The sequence below is a fragment of the Mus caroli genome, unplaced genomic scaffold (assembly GCF_978045245.1).
Source record: "Mus caroli unplaced genomic scaffold, Mus_caroli_1 scaffold_3, whole genome shotgun sequence".
Taxonomy (NCBI): Eukaryota; Metazoa; Chordata; class Mammalia; order Rodentia; family Muridae; genus Mus; species Mus caroli.
The window spans coordinates 65,826,597-65,842,365 of NW_028227258.1; positions in this window are offsets into that span (position 1 = coordinate 65,826,597).

Consider the following 15,769-nt stretch of genomic DNA (forward strand, 5'->3'; position numbering starts at 1 on the left):
ATGTAATTGAGGAAATTACCTAATTAAAAAAAAAAAAAAACAAATCTTAAAAAAATAAATTTTCAGCCGGGCGTGGTGGCACACGCCTTTAATCCCCACACTCGGGAGGCAGAGGCAGGCGGATTTCTGAGTTCGAGGCCAGCCTGGTCTACAGAGTGAGTTCCAGGACAACCAGGGCTATTACAGAGAAACCCTGTCTCGGAAAAACCTAAATAAATAAATAAATAAATAAATAAATAAATAAATTTTGAAATATATATTTTAGATTTTTTTTATTTTTTGGGGTTTTTTTTGTTTTTGTTTTTTTGAGACAAGGTTTCTCTGTGCAGTCCTGGCTGTACTGGAACTCACTCTGTAGACCAGGTTGGCCTTGAACTCAGAAATCCACTGCCTCTGCCTCCTAAGTGCTGGGATTACAGGCATGCACCACCACTGCCCGGCCTATATTTTGGATTTTTAAATTCTTTTTAAAGATTTATTTATTTTATGTGAGTACACTGTAGCTGTACAGATAGTTGTGAGCCATCATGTGGTTTCTGAGAATTGAATTTAGGACCTCTGCTTCCTCTGGCCCTGCTCACTCCAGCCCTGCTCGCTCTTGTCCAAAGATTTCTTATTATATCAAAGTACACTGTAGCTGTCTTCAGACACACCATTAGAGGGTGTCAGATCTCATTATGGATGGTTGTGAGCCACCATGTGGTTGCTGGGATTTGAACTCAGGATCTTGGAAAGAGCAGTCAGTGTTCTTAACCACTGAGCCATCTCACCAGCCCAGATTCTTTTTTTTTCCCGCCCCATCCCCGCCCAGATTCTTAAATTTTATTTCATGTGAATGAGTATTATTAGTGTTTTGACTCTGTGTATTTCTGTGTACCATTTGTGTGCCTGGTGGCACCTGGGGAGAAAATATGGTGTTAAATACCTTAGAACTGAAGTTATAGATGGTTGTGGGTTGCCATGCAAGTGCTGAGAACTGAACCCAGGTTGTCTGTCAGGTGCTCTTATCCTTTGAGTCCCAATAGGCTGAGATTATCTAACACCTCTGGTGAAAATGATTCCTCAGTTCAGAACTTGTAATAATTGTTCTATTATATTAGTTATGAATGCTAATCTCCTCTGTACCTAATTTACAACCTAGTCATAATAAGTTCGTGCTTTAGTTTCTTTTCCTCTTACTAGGATAAAATACTCTGATCAAAGCAACTGAAAGGAGAAAGGGTTTATGGTAGCTCAAAGTTCAAGGCATAGATTGCATCACCATTGTGGGAACAGAGCAGGAGCTTGAAGCAGCTATTTAAATTACATACAGAGTCAGAAGAAAACAGTAGATTAGTACTCAGCTTGATTCCTCTACTCTTACATAGCCCAGGGTCCCTGAATAGAGAATGGCGCCACCCATAGTGGGTGGATCTATTCACCCCAAGCAGCATAATCAAGATAATTCTAACCTATCAAGCTGACAAATGACACTAATACTCATAGTGTGTACAGAATTATTGAAGTTTCAGACTGCTATGGGATGGGAACAACCAGTCTTGGATGGTTTCACACATGAGTCTAGCCACATACTATAAGTATAGATTCAAACTTCTTTCTGACTCTCAGAAAGCACAGTTTCTTTCCAGTTTTCTGTCTTTTTCTTTTTTCAGTCTTTCTTCTTTTTTCTTCTTTGTTTGGCCCGGTTTATGTTTTGAGGGGTCAAGGGCACAACACTGTGATACTGGCTGGCCCACAACTCACTATGTAACCCAAGGTGACCTCAAACTTCTGGCATAGCTCCCACCTTTGACTCTGGATCACAGGGATTGAGGAGTATACCACCACCATGCCTAGACTTTTCCTTCATCTGTAAGTTAGCCCCTGGGGTTATGTAAAAAGTGGGACAAAAGAAGCAAAGCCTTCGGGGACGGGAAACATTTAGAAAATACCAAAGGTTTTAGTTTGACTCCTTTAAAAAAAAAATTGTTTGGACACACCAGAAGGATTCTGTTACAGATGGTTGTAAGCCACCATGTGATTGCTGGGAATTGAACTCAGGACCTCTGGAAGAGCAGCCAGTGCTCTTAACCACTGAGCCATCTCAACAGCCCTAGGTTTTGACTCCTGACCCATCTTTTCAGCCTATTGCCCACTCCATTTTTACTTGAGATATAGTCTCACTATAAAGATGTTGACCAGCTCATTTTGAACTCATAGACATCCACTTGCCTCTGCCTCTCCTGTACTGGGATAAAATGTGTGTGCAATTTCATCTGATTTTTTTTTCGCTTTGTTTTGTTTGAAAAAGTGTCTCTTCCACTCTTTCCACCTTTATCCGGTCCCGTGGGATTCAGTTATTCGTGGGTGCAAGGGGGACCGCAAACCTGGAAGAAAATGGGAGGAAGAGAAAAAGGAGCTGGAGACCAAGTAGAGGGTCCTATCAAGGTCTCATTCTATTAGGCTGAAACGCCAGGTTTTAAAGCATACATCGAGGGGAATAGGGAGGAGTTGAGGGGGAATTAACAAAGAAGTGGGCATCAGGGGATACGAGGGCCGAAGTCAGGCGCCAGGTCATGGGTACTCTGCGTCTTATCTCAAGATCATAGATCCTCCTTAACAGCCTTGGGTGTCAGGCAGGCTCAGCATGTAACTCATGTCTTTGGAAGTCATGAGAGTCAGGAAGAGATAGGGAAGAGGGGACTATAATTCAACTTTTACAGCCTCAGGTGCCAGGAAGGGAACAGGGAGAAGGGAGTGACAACCTGCTCCCTAGCACAAAACCATTTGGCCTGTCAGGGTGGGAGATTGTGAAGAGCTTGCTTTCTCACGGTATGGTCTCTGACATCTCCCCTTCTGAATTAAATTTAATAAGGCCACACTTAACTGAGGTGATCAAATGATCTTCTCATCCTTGGATGAGTGGGCATTAGCCATGGCTGGGGGAGCATTGACCTGATTCCTCCCTTGGGTGCTGTCATGACCCACATTTATGGCTCTTGGTATCTTTTGGGGAGGGGAGGCAGAGCCTTAGAAAGATTCTTTATTTGTAACTGAAACTAGATATCAACCTCTGTGCAAACCGGGTGTGTCTCTCAGGGAACTCAAAAAAACGGTCTAATTGGACCTTCCCCTGCAGTGCCTAGCCTCGTACCCATGCTGGTGCCCATACTGAATTCGTATTATCATGAACCAACATGCACAATTCTGAGTCCTGTGCAGCTCTCAAAGGAGAATTGTCAACCTCAGATTCAGCAAGGCCTCTACAAGAATTATGCCAATTGTAACACCACAATTTGTGGCTCGTAGGCTATTTTAGGAGCTGGAGGTCACCCTTCCTCGTCCCTATTGTCTCCAAAGCCTGAGGAACCAAGGGGACCCCGCATTGACAGCAAGGGTGGAAAACTGGAGACCAGTTGCTCTTTCTGCCTCGGTGGGAGGAAGATCATCTTCGTCTGAGTCTTGGATATCCAGTTGATGGTAGTGGACTGCAACCAGCTTACTTAAAGCAGCTTCAATCTGTGACTTAACAAAACTGGTTAATCTATTAAAGGCCCAGGGGCCAAAAGACAAAAGCAGTAAAATATCCACGAAAGGTCCCAAAAGGCTGGGAAGTAAGGTGGTGAGCCAAGGAGAAGTAGAAAACCAATTTTTATACCAATATTCTGGTTTCTCTCTGTTACGTTTTCTCTCTTCTAAACTAGCTCTAACTTTGTCTATGCTATCTTGAACTAAGCCATTCTTGTCAGAATAAAAACATTTTTCTAATATCTGAAATTTCTGTCGTTGTAGCCTTAATATTTGTTATATCCTTTCGTATTGTTGAAACTACTACTTCTAAGACATTAACCTTTGCCTCCAATTTTTTATTTACAATAAGTTGCTAATATTCTTATGCATATCATTAACAAAATGAGCAGTATGTAGCTGTTGATCTAAAGCTGTGGTAGATATTGAAGTTAAAATGGCAATTAAAGCAGTAAATCTTAAAATTGCTCATTTGACCTTTTTCAAGTTTGCATTCCCGGATATTTAAACCAAGGATCATTTCCTAACTCTAACCAGCCGCAAAACATAAGCAGGTCTCTATAACAAAATCATAACAGCAGATTCCTTATCTAAATTAGGATCTACACAATTAGTTAATTGACAACAATTACAATGAATATAAAAAGATTTGTCAAGATTGGTGATCTTAACTCTTAAAATTATCTAACAATATAGCATACAGGTAAGGTACACAAGCTTTCACAGCTATAGGGGAATTAGCCTGAATGGCCCAAAACAGTTTCTCTGATGAAATCTTGTTAAATACACTGTAGCAGTCTCTCTGCCTCACGGGTCATCGTTTATAGTTGTCCTCAAGTTGACACCAGGTCGGCTCTCCTTGCTGTAGCCCATGGCGAAGATAGGAAGTTTCTTCCTCTTGTTTGAAAGTGGCTGCTCTCCCTGATTCCTCTCTCTCTCTCTCTGTGCACTCAACACAGTTTTCTTGTCATCACTGCCAGGGCACTCATGAACTCACAGGTCAATCTGTCACACGAATCATTCTGGAAGCTAGCATGCTTCTGTAGCATTCTGTGGAAAAAAACAGAAACACTGCCCCCTTTTCCCCATATTAACTTTCTGTTCAGGCTCATGTCATGTGTCAATAAGTGGATCCTTTTCATCTCTCCTAGACATAATTAAGTCTAGTTTTAGGATACTATGAAGCATTTATTAAGTTCTTTGACATCCAAATTTCAAAATTCTTAAAAATAAAAGTATGATTTAAATAATGTGCACAGGGGTATAATTTCTCCCCTTTTTTGTTTTTAAGAAGATAGAGTTTTTAAAGTTCTATAATACCTGTCTTTGAGAATTATTAAATTGTTGACAAAACCACTTAAATACTGGACTGTTATAGTCAGTTTTAATATAACATGGGCAGTTACTAATTACACTTTCAATTGTTTCTCTTGAAGAGCGGTTGTAAGTAGAATGCTTGAAAAGTTATTATAGTCACATGTGTATAATTTATTTATTTATTTATTTATTTATTTATTTATTAATCAGAAATAAGAGAAAGTCCATAAGTTGTCTCTGTGAATAACTATCTTCTAGGGAAAAACAGCTTGATTAGTAAGTCTAAAACCCAAATAATTATAAGGATCCTGAGTTTGTATCCTTTCAGGAGCTGTCTGTAATCTTTATCAGTTAAAGCTTTATGTAAACCTCTATAACACAAAAGCAAATCCTGGGGGGTCTTTTTCAGGCAACCTAGGACAATTTCTTACCTGCCCAAAAACAGTCTTCTTAAAGAAACAGTATTTTTGCTTATAAGTTGCATAAGCAATTGCAAGCTTGAGAATTAATAGCATCTGAGGGATGAACAATTTTTAAGCAATTGTAAGCTCTGAGCTATAATATTGACTGTTTCTTTTTTAAATATATTTCCTTGCCTCTTTTTTTTTTTTAAAGATTTACTTATTTATTATATGAAAGTACACTGTAGCTGTCTTCAGACACACCAGAAGAGGGAGTCAGATCTTGTTATGGATGGTTGTGAGCCACCATGTGGTTGCTGGGATTTGAACTAAGGACCTTTGGAAGAGCAGTCGGGTGCTCTTACCTGCTGAGCCATCTCACCAGCCCAATATTGACTGTTAATATACAACTTAAAGTTTGATTGTTCAACATTTTAAAACACCATCTACAGCACACAATTTAATTATCTGTGCTGAAACATGAGGAAATTCAAAAGAATAAGTATGTGATCCAATTCACATATAATTTTCTCCCATAGAAGGGCTCTTTTTTAAACACAGTAAATGGGATGCATGCATGCATGAATTTATAGAAGATATAGAAGCATGCATAAAAACAATTTTTAACTTATTTTTAGGATAATGATTATCAATTTTATTTAAAATGATGGCATGCAATAGATCAAACATCAATATTCTGTACTAACCAAATTAATGGCTGTTTGGAACAAGGAACAGACACTTATACATATAAGCAAGCTCTGTACATTATAACTTTATATAAAATAGGCAAGTCAAATCACAATGTCCTAATAAATTCCACAGCCTGATTGACCTTTTATAAACTTTGAATTTAAACTTTATTTAGAACAACATCTTGCTATGTCTGCAACAAGGCTCTTTTAGCTAAATGGAAGGGAGGGAGAGCTGAAGTCCTGGGAATTTCCCTAGTCATGGTTTGTGAAACAAAAGAAGTGCGACACAAGCCTCACTCAGGCTGCTTCCCTCTGAGCTCAGTGTCAACCCAAACGCAAACTTTTCTCAATCCGAACACTCTGCCAGAGTCCTGGCTCAAAGATTACCCCTATTTTGAAATATCCTTAAAGACCTGTTTTCCTGTCACATGTCATTTAGAATGACTCCAACCTTGAGTTCCCAATTTTAAGCTATTTTTTTAACTTATATATTTATTTATTTTTAATATTTTTTATTATGTATTTTCCTCAATTACATTTTAAGCTAACTTTCTGTTACAAGTAAAAGGCTGCCTGCCCCTTTAAGAGCTCCGTTTGCAATCGGCTACCAGCAGGGCTTTTCTAGCTGTACTTGGACTCCTAGCTACAGTGCAGCATAACTTATCAGTTTCTGCTGTGCAAATTGAGACTGCTTTTAAAACAAGTTAAACTAAATCAAAGGATGTACAGCCAGCAGATAAAGTTTTAACCATTTTCTTTCTTTTTTTTTTTTTTTTCTTTTTAGGTTCCATTTTTTTTTCAACATGAAACACAGAACAACAATCATTCAAACAACAAAACAAAAGCAAATATAAATAGACAGACATATAGACAATTTGGTGCACCAAAAACAGACGATAGACAGAGAGGGAATAGAAATTGATGTTTCAAAGGGACCCAGATATCCTAACCAGAGCTAAGAATATCTCCATAGGAGCCAGAGAGGAAGCAGGATGTCTCCTGTTTTCCTTCTGTTCCCAGGAGAGCTCTGAAATAGCTTATTTTCATTTTCCCTCTTTTTTGTTAAAAGGTCCCAAACAGGGGATAGCTTTCTGAAACTTATTTTCTCTCTTTCATGTTCAGACTAATTCTTTATCTCCTTCTTCTGGGAATTCTGCCAGAGAAGGGAGAGGAGAAAAGATGGTTGCAGGGACTGCATCAGGACCCTCATTAGCTAGTTTATCATTTAAATCTCTACCTAGGTTTTGCCATTTTTTACAGTGTATCTCTGCTTCATCTATAATAAACCGTGGACATGCCTGATCTATGAAAATAAAAAAGTTTATCAAATCTTTCTTTTTAACTCTAACTCCTCTTTCTCTGAGAGCTATCTTTAAGCCTTTAACAAAAGCTGCCTCTTAAGGTAGCTTATTTCCCATTTCCTGGAGTGGAGATGAATCAACTCACCAAGGACTTCTCTCTCTTTCGTGAGTGGCAGAAGGGGTCCTTCACTACTTCTAAATTCTTGGGGTCTTCTCTGGAACCTCCACTAGAAGGAAATACGATCCGAATGTGACCCTACGTTGGGCGCCACTTATTCAGTCCTGTGGGATTCAGTTATTCATGGGTGCGAGGGGGACCACAAACCTGGAAGAAAATGGGAGGGAAAAAGGAGCTGGTGACTGAAGTCAGGCGCCAGGTGGTGGGCACTCTGTGTCTTATCTCCAGATCATAGATCCTCCTTAACAGCCTTGGGTGTCAGGCAGGCTCAGCATGTAACTCATGTCTTTGGAAGTCATGAGAGTCAGGAAGAGATAGGGAAGAGGGGACTATAATTCAGCTTTTACAGCCTCAGGTGCCAGGAAGGGTACAGGGAGAAGGGAGTGACAACCTGCTCCCTAGCACAAGGCCATTTGGCCTGTCAGGGTGGGAGATTGTGAAGAGCTCGCTTTCTCACGGTATGGTCTCTGACACACCTTAGACTCATGATCCTCCTGCATCCACTTCCCAAGTACAGCAATTGTATGCATGAACCACCATGTCTGTTTTTATGGGGCACTGGAAATGCAACAAAAGCACTCTGTCAACTATGCTACACCCCCATCCTATTATTATAATATCTTGAAGATATGTTGTCTCAGAGTTATGTTGCTGTGAAGAGACACCATGACCATGGCAGCTCTTATAAAGGAAACTATTCATTGCATACACTAGCAAGTGTTTGCTGAAAGGACCCTGATATAGCTGTCTCTTGTGAGACTAGGCTGAGGCCAAGCAAACACATAAGTGGATGCTCACAGTCAGCTATTGGATGGATCACAGGGCCCCCAATGGAGGAGCTAGAGAAAGTATCCAAGGAGCTAAAGAGATCTGCAACCCTGTAGGTGCAACAACATTATGAACTAACCAGTACCCCGGAGCTCTTGACTCTAGCTGCATATGTATCCTAGTTGGCCATCACTGGAAAGAGAGGCCCATTGGACATGCAAACTTTATATGCCCCAGTACAGGGGAATGCCAGGGCCAAAAAATGGGAATGGGTGGGTAGGAAAGTAGAGGGGAGGGTATGGGGGACTTTTGGGATAGCATTGGAAATGTAATTGAGGAAAATATGTAATAAAAATATTTTTAAAAATAAAGGAAACTCTTTAATTGGGGCTGGCTTATAGTTGCATAGGTTTAGTCCATTATCATCATGGTGGGACATGGTAGCAAGCAGGCAGACATGGTGCTGGAGGAGCCAAGTTCTACATCTTGATTCACAAGCATCAAAAGGAGGCCATGTACCACACTGAGCATAGCTTGAGCATATCAGACCTCAAAGCCAGCGTCCATGGGCACACTTCCTCCAACAATGCCACACCTCCTAATAGTGTTGCTTCCTATAGTCCAAACATTCAAACACATGAGTCTAATGGGGGTCCATACTTATTCAAACCATCATACATACCAATAATTCTTATGCATGAATTTATGTGTTAGTGTGCATATATGTTAAGGTCATTTTGTGAGGGTTGGGGGAAAAAGACAACCTGTACTATCATCAGAACACAGCACAATCTACCTCCTTTGAGACAATCTATCTCACTACCCCAATCTCACCATTTAGGCTAGACTAGATTGCCAGCAAGCTCAAGGAATCCTCATTTCCCCACCTCAAGTGCCACCCTACCCAGTATTTTTATCTGGTGCATTAACTAGTTTTTTTTTTTTTTTTGGTTTTTCGAGACAGGGTTTCTCTGTGTAGCCCTGGCTGTCCTGGAACTCACTTTGTAGACCAGGCTGGCCTCGAACTCAGAAATCCGCCTGCCTCTGCCTCCCGAGTGCTGGGATTAAAGGCGTGCGCCACCACGCCCGGCTTAGTTTTTTTTTTAAACTTGACACAAACTAGAGTCATCTGGAACCTCAACTGAGAAAATGATCCTTTGTATTGTCCTGTGGAAAAGCCTGTAGGACATTTTCCTCATCGATGGTTGATGTGCAACGGCCTGTCCCTAGGCTGCTGGTCTTGGGTTTTGTAAGAAGGCAGGATAAGCAAACCATGAGGAGTAGGCCAAGACACATTCTTCCTCCATGGCCTCTGCAGGAGTCCCTGCCTCCAAGTTTCTGTCTTGAGCTCCTGCCACAACTTCCCTTCATGGTGTGTAGAATCCAAAATAAATTCAAGACCACCTAGCCCCTTTCCCCCCTTCTGAAGGGACTTTCCAAACTACATAGTTTTGGCAGTCAAAATGATCAGACCAAGTCTACAAATACCAAAACAAGATTAGCTGTTCTTGGAAAAATAGCCGTAACAAAAATAACAGTTCTCAGAAAAATTCTTCTAAAAAAAAAAAAAGAAAAGAAAAGAAAAATTCTTCTACCCCATCCTGCACTGAATTTTGAGAAAAACCACAAACTGCCCTGACCTTGTCGACAGAACTTCCTGCCACATCAATAGCTAATAAGTTTAAAAATATATTAGTGCTTTGCTGACCAATTATAATGTGGCTGGTCAACCCACCACAAAAAGAGTATAAAAGAGTTGTGCTTTTTGAATTCGGGGTTGACTCTCCCTGCGAGGCTGAGCAACCCCACACACATCAGAACAATAAACCTCTTGCCATTGCAGTGATCTATCATCAAGTTGTGTTTTGCAGGGTCATGCACTCAATACTAAGACCTTAGGGTCTTACATTGGAGGCCCCAGTGAGATCACGTTCCCCCAGACCCACAATTGGCAAAGAGATCTGAGGTACACTCAAGCAGGTCTGTGTTACTTTCTGTTTCATGTTGCCTGCATCCGCTATCTGTGTTTGTCTTTTGCAAGGCTGTTTTGGTTCTAGGAGGGGACCAATCAGCCTTAGGTTCTGGGGGTCTTCTCGTGAGAGAGACCCGTCTGGGTGGTCATTGTGACACGCAGACATGCCAAGACATCATGGGCCATGGGAAACTGGAGGAAGCTCCAGATTCCTGCTGGGAGGTTGAATTGGAAATGGTTCTTCTCTACCCAGTGGTAGCTAGGGTTCAGCTACTGCCTGGTATGGATGGTATCAGGCTTCTCTGGAAATCTCATCTAGGATTCCCTGTGTTGTTTGTTCTTGTTTGTCTTGGTTGTTTTCTGTGGTATTATTGTGACACTTTATCTGGATGTAAATCTGGGCAGGGGAAGTAACAGTCGCCGACCATCTGATTCGGTTCTTATTCTGTGGTGGTCACCTGGAGGACAGTTTCTGTTGGTCTCTGTGTTTGGACTTGGACTGAAAACTGTTTTGAGAATTGTGGGGCAAACACTACCCATCCCTCTGGGCCCACCCTTTTCTCCCATCTGCAGGTCCCCTCCCTACTGGTTGGTACTTATGCCCTCCGGGATAAGCCTAAGAAGAGAATCCTGTCAGACCCCAATGCTAACCTCTCCCCTCCTCACTTTTTTTTGTTTTGTTTTGTTTTGTTTTTGAGACAGGGTTTCTCTGGGTAGACTTAGCTGTCCTGGAACTCACTCTGTAGACCAGGCTGGCCTCGAGCTCAGAAATCGGCCTGTCTCTGCCTCCCAAGTGCTGGGATTAAAGGCCAGTGCCACCACTGCCCGGCTACCTTCTCCTTTCAGATCCTCCGCTGAGCCCTACCTACCCCCCTATTCTCCAACCCTAGGGAACAGCTGGTGGGCCACAGGCACCCACACCATCCTTGGATTGCCAAGGTGGTGGACCATCAGCCCTGCCGTGGACCCAGTGCCGAAGAAGTTCTGGCATATCTGCTCAGCGTGGCCCAGGCAGGAGATGCTGCGCTCCCATGCCTCCTTGGGCGCCCACCCACCCCACCCCACCCCCACCCTGTTCCCATCCCTCTGGTGTGCGAGGCAGAGCAAGGTGGAGCAAGGCAAAGAGGCAGAGGGAGGCACTCACCACCACCTCAGTGCTGAAGGGTGAGCCTGTCCCCCATTCCGCCACCACTGACTGCCATGGGCTACTAGCTCTCAAGTGCCGCAAGGCCCCGCCACGCCCAACTGGGGTTCTCTTCACCACAGAGGAAAGGCAGAGTATTCTTAGAGGCTAGAAAGAATGTCCCGGGTGCAGATGGGAGGCCCTCTCAGCTGCCTATCAACATGGACGCTGGGTTCATGGAAGGTAGGGAGCACCTGAAAGTCTATGGTCAGGCTCTAATGGCAGGTCTCATCTCTGTGGGGCTGGGAAGTGCTTCACCAATCTGACCAAGGTAAAAGGAAATTACAGAAGTTAGAAGGAAAGACAGGGTAAGTCGGTAAGAGAGTTGTGCAGGTTGATAAGAAAATACAGAGGAAGACAAGATGAGGAAGACAGATTGCACAGATAGAGGTCTGGAAAGAAGAGAGAAAGATTAAACCCATAGAGAATCTAGGCAAGGAGATCTCGAGGGTAAGGAAGAGCAAAGCTTCAGCAGACTCAGGAGAGATGGATGACACCCTCACTAAGGCCTTGGAAGTTAGGAAAAGGAAAAAGACTCAACATCTACAAGTATAGCAGGTACGCTTCTGCCACAGCCCACGTCCATGAGGCCATATATCAACAGAGGGGTCTATTGACATCGGGAAGAAAAGAAATTAAGAACAAAGAGGAAATACTGGCTCTACTGAGGGCCCTCCAAGACCCTGCCAAATGGAGAGATTAACAGTGAGGAGAATTGGAAATAGAGATGAAGGGGATTAGAGAGGGGTCCGAGATGAGAGAGACAGGCAAGAGGAAGGGTTGCTATATAGAAATAGGAAGAGGGGCTGGTGAGATGGCTCAGCGGTTAAGAGCACTGACTGCTCTTCCAAAGGTCCTGAGTTCAAATCCCAGCAACCACATGGTGGCTCACAACCATCCTTAACAAAAATCTGATGCCCTCTTCTGGAGTATCTGAAGACAGCTACAGTGTACACACATATAATAAATAAATAAATAAATAAATAAATAAATAAATAAATGAAATAGGAAGCATGATGGGCAGAAGGACAAAGCAAAAGTGGTGAGACACACAGACAGGCAGACAAAGACAGAGACCAGAGTCAGAATTAGATATGTGCAGTGAGACAGAAGGATAAACCAGGGCAGAGGTGAACTATGGGGGAGGATGGGTGCCCATCCAAAGGAAACAAAGACAAGGAGGAGGAACAAAGGGATGAAGAGAGAAAACATTGTATGAGATCTCCATTACAGTCAGGAAAACAGGAGCAAAGAGAGGTACATAACAAAGACTAGAGCCTGGCAAGGTGGCACATGCTGATAATGCTAGCACTTGGGAATGATAAGCAGAAGGAAAAGGAAGCCAGGGAATTAAAAAGGGAGAAGAGACAAGAGAGAAACTTGCATAAAATACTGGCCACAGTAGTCAGGGAAACTAGAGAGATTAGTAAGACAGTATAGGGCAACTGCAGAGAGCCTTTGGCTGAAAATCAATGTGTTTAAGGAAAAAAGACACTGGGTGAGAGACTGCCCCAAGGAGAAGAAGAGGGGCAACGGTGGCCCTCTGAAGGAAAAGAGACTGTTTCATATTCCCCCACCAACCAGCTCAAGACAAGTTAAAGAGTTAAAGTTAAAGCGCTGCAGGCTTTTATAGACTGTGGATTCCAGGTTTTGCTGAATTAGCAGCCCCACTTTATCTCTTCAAAAGAGATAAACAGCCCTTCGTATGGAGAAATAAAGAACAACAGCCTTGCATGCCATTAAGATTGCCCTAATGTCGTCTCCAGCTTTGGGCCTCCTGGCTGTGACTAAACATCCATCTATTTGTGGCAGAGAACAAAGGTATTTATTGCCAAAGGGGTTCTTACTCAGATATTGGGGCCCTGGAAAAGGCATACTTATCAAAAAAAATATTAGACCTTGTTGCTGCAGGATGGCCTGCTTGTCTGCGCATAATGACTGCTGTGGTGTTACTGGTCAAGGACACAGATAAATTGACTCTCAGTGCCACATACCCTAGAAAGTATAGTTCATCAGCCCTCTGACCGATGGCTGACTAACACTTGCATGACACATTACCAGACTCTGTTGCTCAACTCTGATAGTCACTTTTGCCCACCCACCACAAGTCTGAACTCAGCTACCCTGCTCCCAGACCCAGACATAGAGTCCCCTGTCCATGATTGTCAGCAAGTTCTTGCTGAGGCACATGGGTGGTGTAAAGATCTGACAAACAAGCCACTAGAGGGCAGAGATGTTACCTGGTTCACAGATGGGAGCAGCTGTAGTAAACTGACACCAAGTTATCTGGACACAAGTCCTACCAGAGAACACATTGGCCCAAAAGGTAGACCTGATCACCCTCACTAAGGCCTTGGAAGTTAGGAAAAGGAAAAAGACTCAACATCTACAAGTATAGCAGGTATGCTTCTGCCACAGCCCACGTCCATGAGGCCATATATCAACAGAGGGGTCTATTGACATCGGGAAGAAAAGAAATTAAGAACAAAGAGGAAATACTGGCTCTACTGAGGGCCCTCCAAGACCCTGCCAAAGTAAACATCATCCACTGTCCTGGTCGCCAGAAGAGAGATACTGTGATAGCAAGGGACAACAACATGACAGACTGAGAGGCACAAGCAGCTGCAGTCATGGCCCTGCCAGTACTCCTGGCAACAGAGCCCAAAAAACCCACCCCTGAGTTTACCTACACAGCAGAGGACTTAGCCCTCATTTCCAAAGATTCCACTCATCAGTTCAACAAAAATAAGAGACTGTGGTACACCTCCAGAGAAAAGAAAATCCTGCCACAAAGACAAGCAGAGACTATGATCAAACAGATGCACCAGTGGACTCACCTAGGGGTAAGCAAGCTCATCCAGACATTCTCCAAGACTAAGTACCATGTTCCAGGGTTAAAACACCTTGTGAAGCAGGTGGTGCACAAGTGTGTGCCCTGCAAAAAGTCAATGCCTGCTGCACCACAGTGGATTCAGTGAAGAGGTACCCGGGAGACAGACACAGCGTCTACCAGGGAGGTAGACTTTACTGAGGTATGACCTGGAAAATATGTATATAAATACCTACTGGCTTTGTGGATACATTCTCAAGATGAGTAGAAGCTTTTCCCTGTAAAAATGAGACTGCTCAGATGGTCGTTAAGAAGATTATTGAAGAAATTTTTCCAAGACTTGGAGTGCCAAAAGCAATAGTGTCAGATAAAGGCCATGCCTTTGTTGCCCAGGTAAGTCAGGGCATGGCCAAGTGTTTAGAGGTCAAATGGAAATTACATTGTCTGTACAGAACTCAGAGCTCAGAACAAATAGAAAGGATGAATAGAACCTTAAAAGAGACCTTGACAAAGTTCACCATGGAGACTGGCACAGACTGGGTGGTGTTCCTTGTCCTCACCCTATTTAGAACCAGAAATACTCCCTCTTAATTCAGTCTTACTCCTTTTGAGACCCTTTATGGGGCTCCCACCATAATTCGGGGTTGACTCTCCCTGCGAGGCTGAGCAACCCCACTTGCATTGAAACAATAAACCTCTTGCCATTGCAGTGATCTATCATCAAGTTGTGTTTTGGGGGGGTCACACATTCAATACTAAGGCCTTAGGGTCTTACAGGTGGACTGTGGTGTGGAACGGTAAGCTAAAATAAACCCTCTTTTCCCCAAATTTTGGTTGGTCAACTTTTCTTCTCACTGCAGTAGATACCATAACTAGGACACATGGGTTCTGGAGACTAAACTCAGGTCGTCATCAAGCTTGTGGAAAGACTGAGTTATTATTCACTTTGTTTTGCTTAAACCAATGAAGATTGAACCATGGACCTACCTATTGTTTGGTTAGTATTGTACCAACCGGACTTCAGTCCTACACTGTAGTGACATTTTTTAAAAAAGAATTCTGGAATTTTGTTTACTTAAAAAAAAAAACCCACAAATATAAGAATATGTTGTCATTTTAATCCTAGGTGTAGGGATGTGGGATGCTTCAGTTCGTCCATAGCAGCTGACCATAATTTGCCTCATGCACTAGCAGAAGCAAGGTTCTGCCAGCTGCAAATAATTTTTGTAATTGTGTGTGGCATTTGGAATTCTGGAAACTTACCAGAGGGTACATGAATGCTAGGTCCCCAAGAGGTAGGGGTGGTGTTGACTGTTGGATTTTTAGGGAGTTTTGTTGCAGTTTGTTAGTAGTCATGCTCAAAAATGAAAAGGAAAGAAATTAAATTCTGGCATTTTCCTAATTCTTCTCTCCCCTCTGTACTTGTTTTTCTCCTATCTAGATTTACATGGCAAAACCAGGGAGCAGGATAAGATAAAGAGTGGGAAAAAAAAAAAAAAGAACTCACAAAGCAGGAATGGCCAGCTACAAGTGGCACCCAAATGTGCTCTCCAAAATTTAAGATAAAAATGGGAAATTTGCCAGGCGTGGTGGCACATGCCTTTAATACCAGCACTC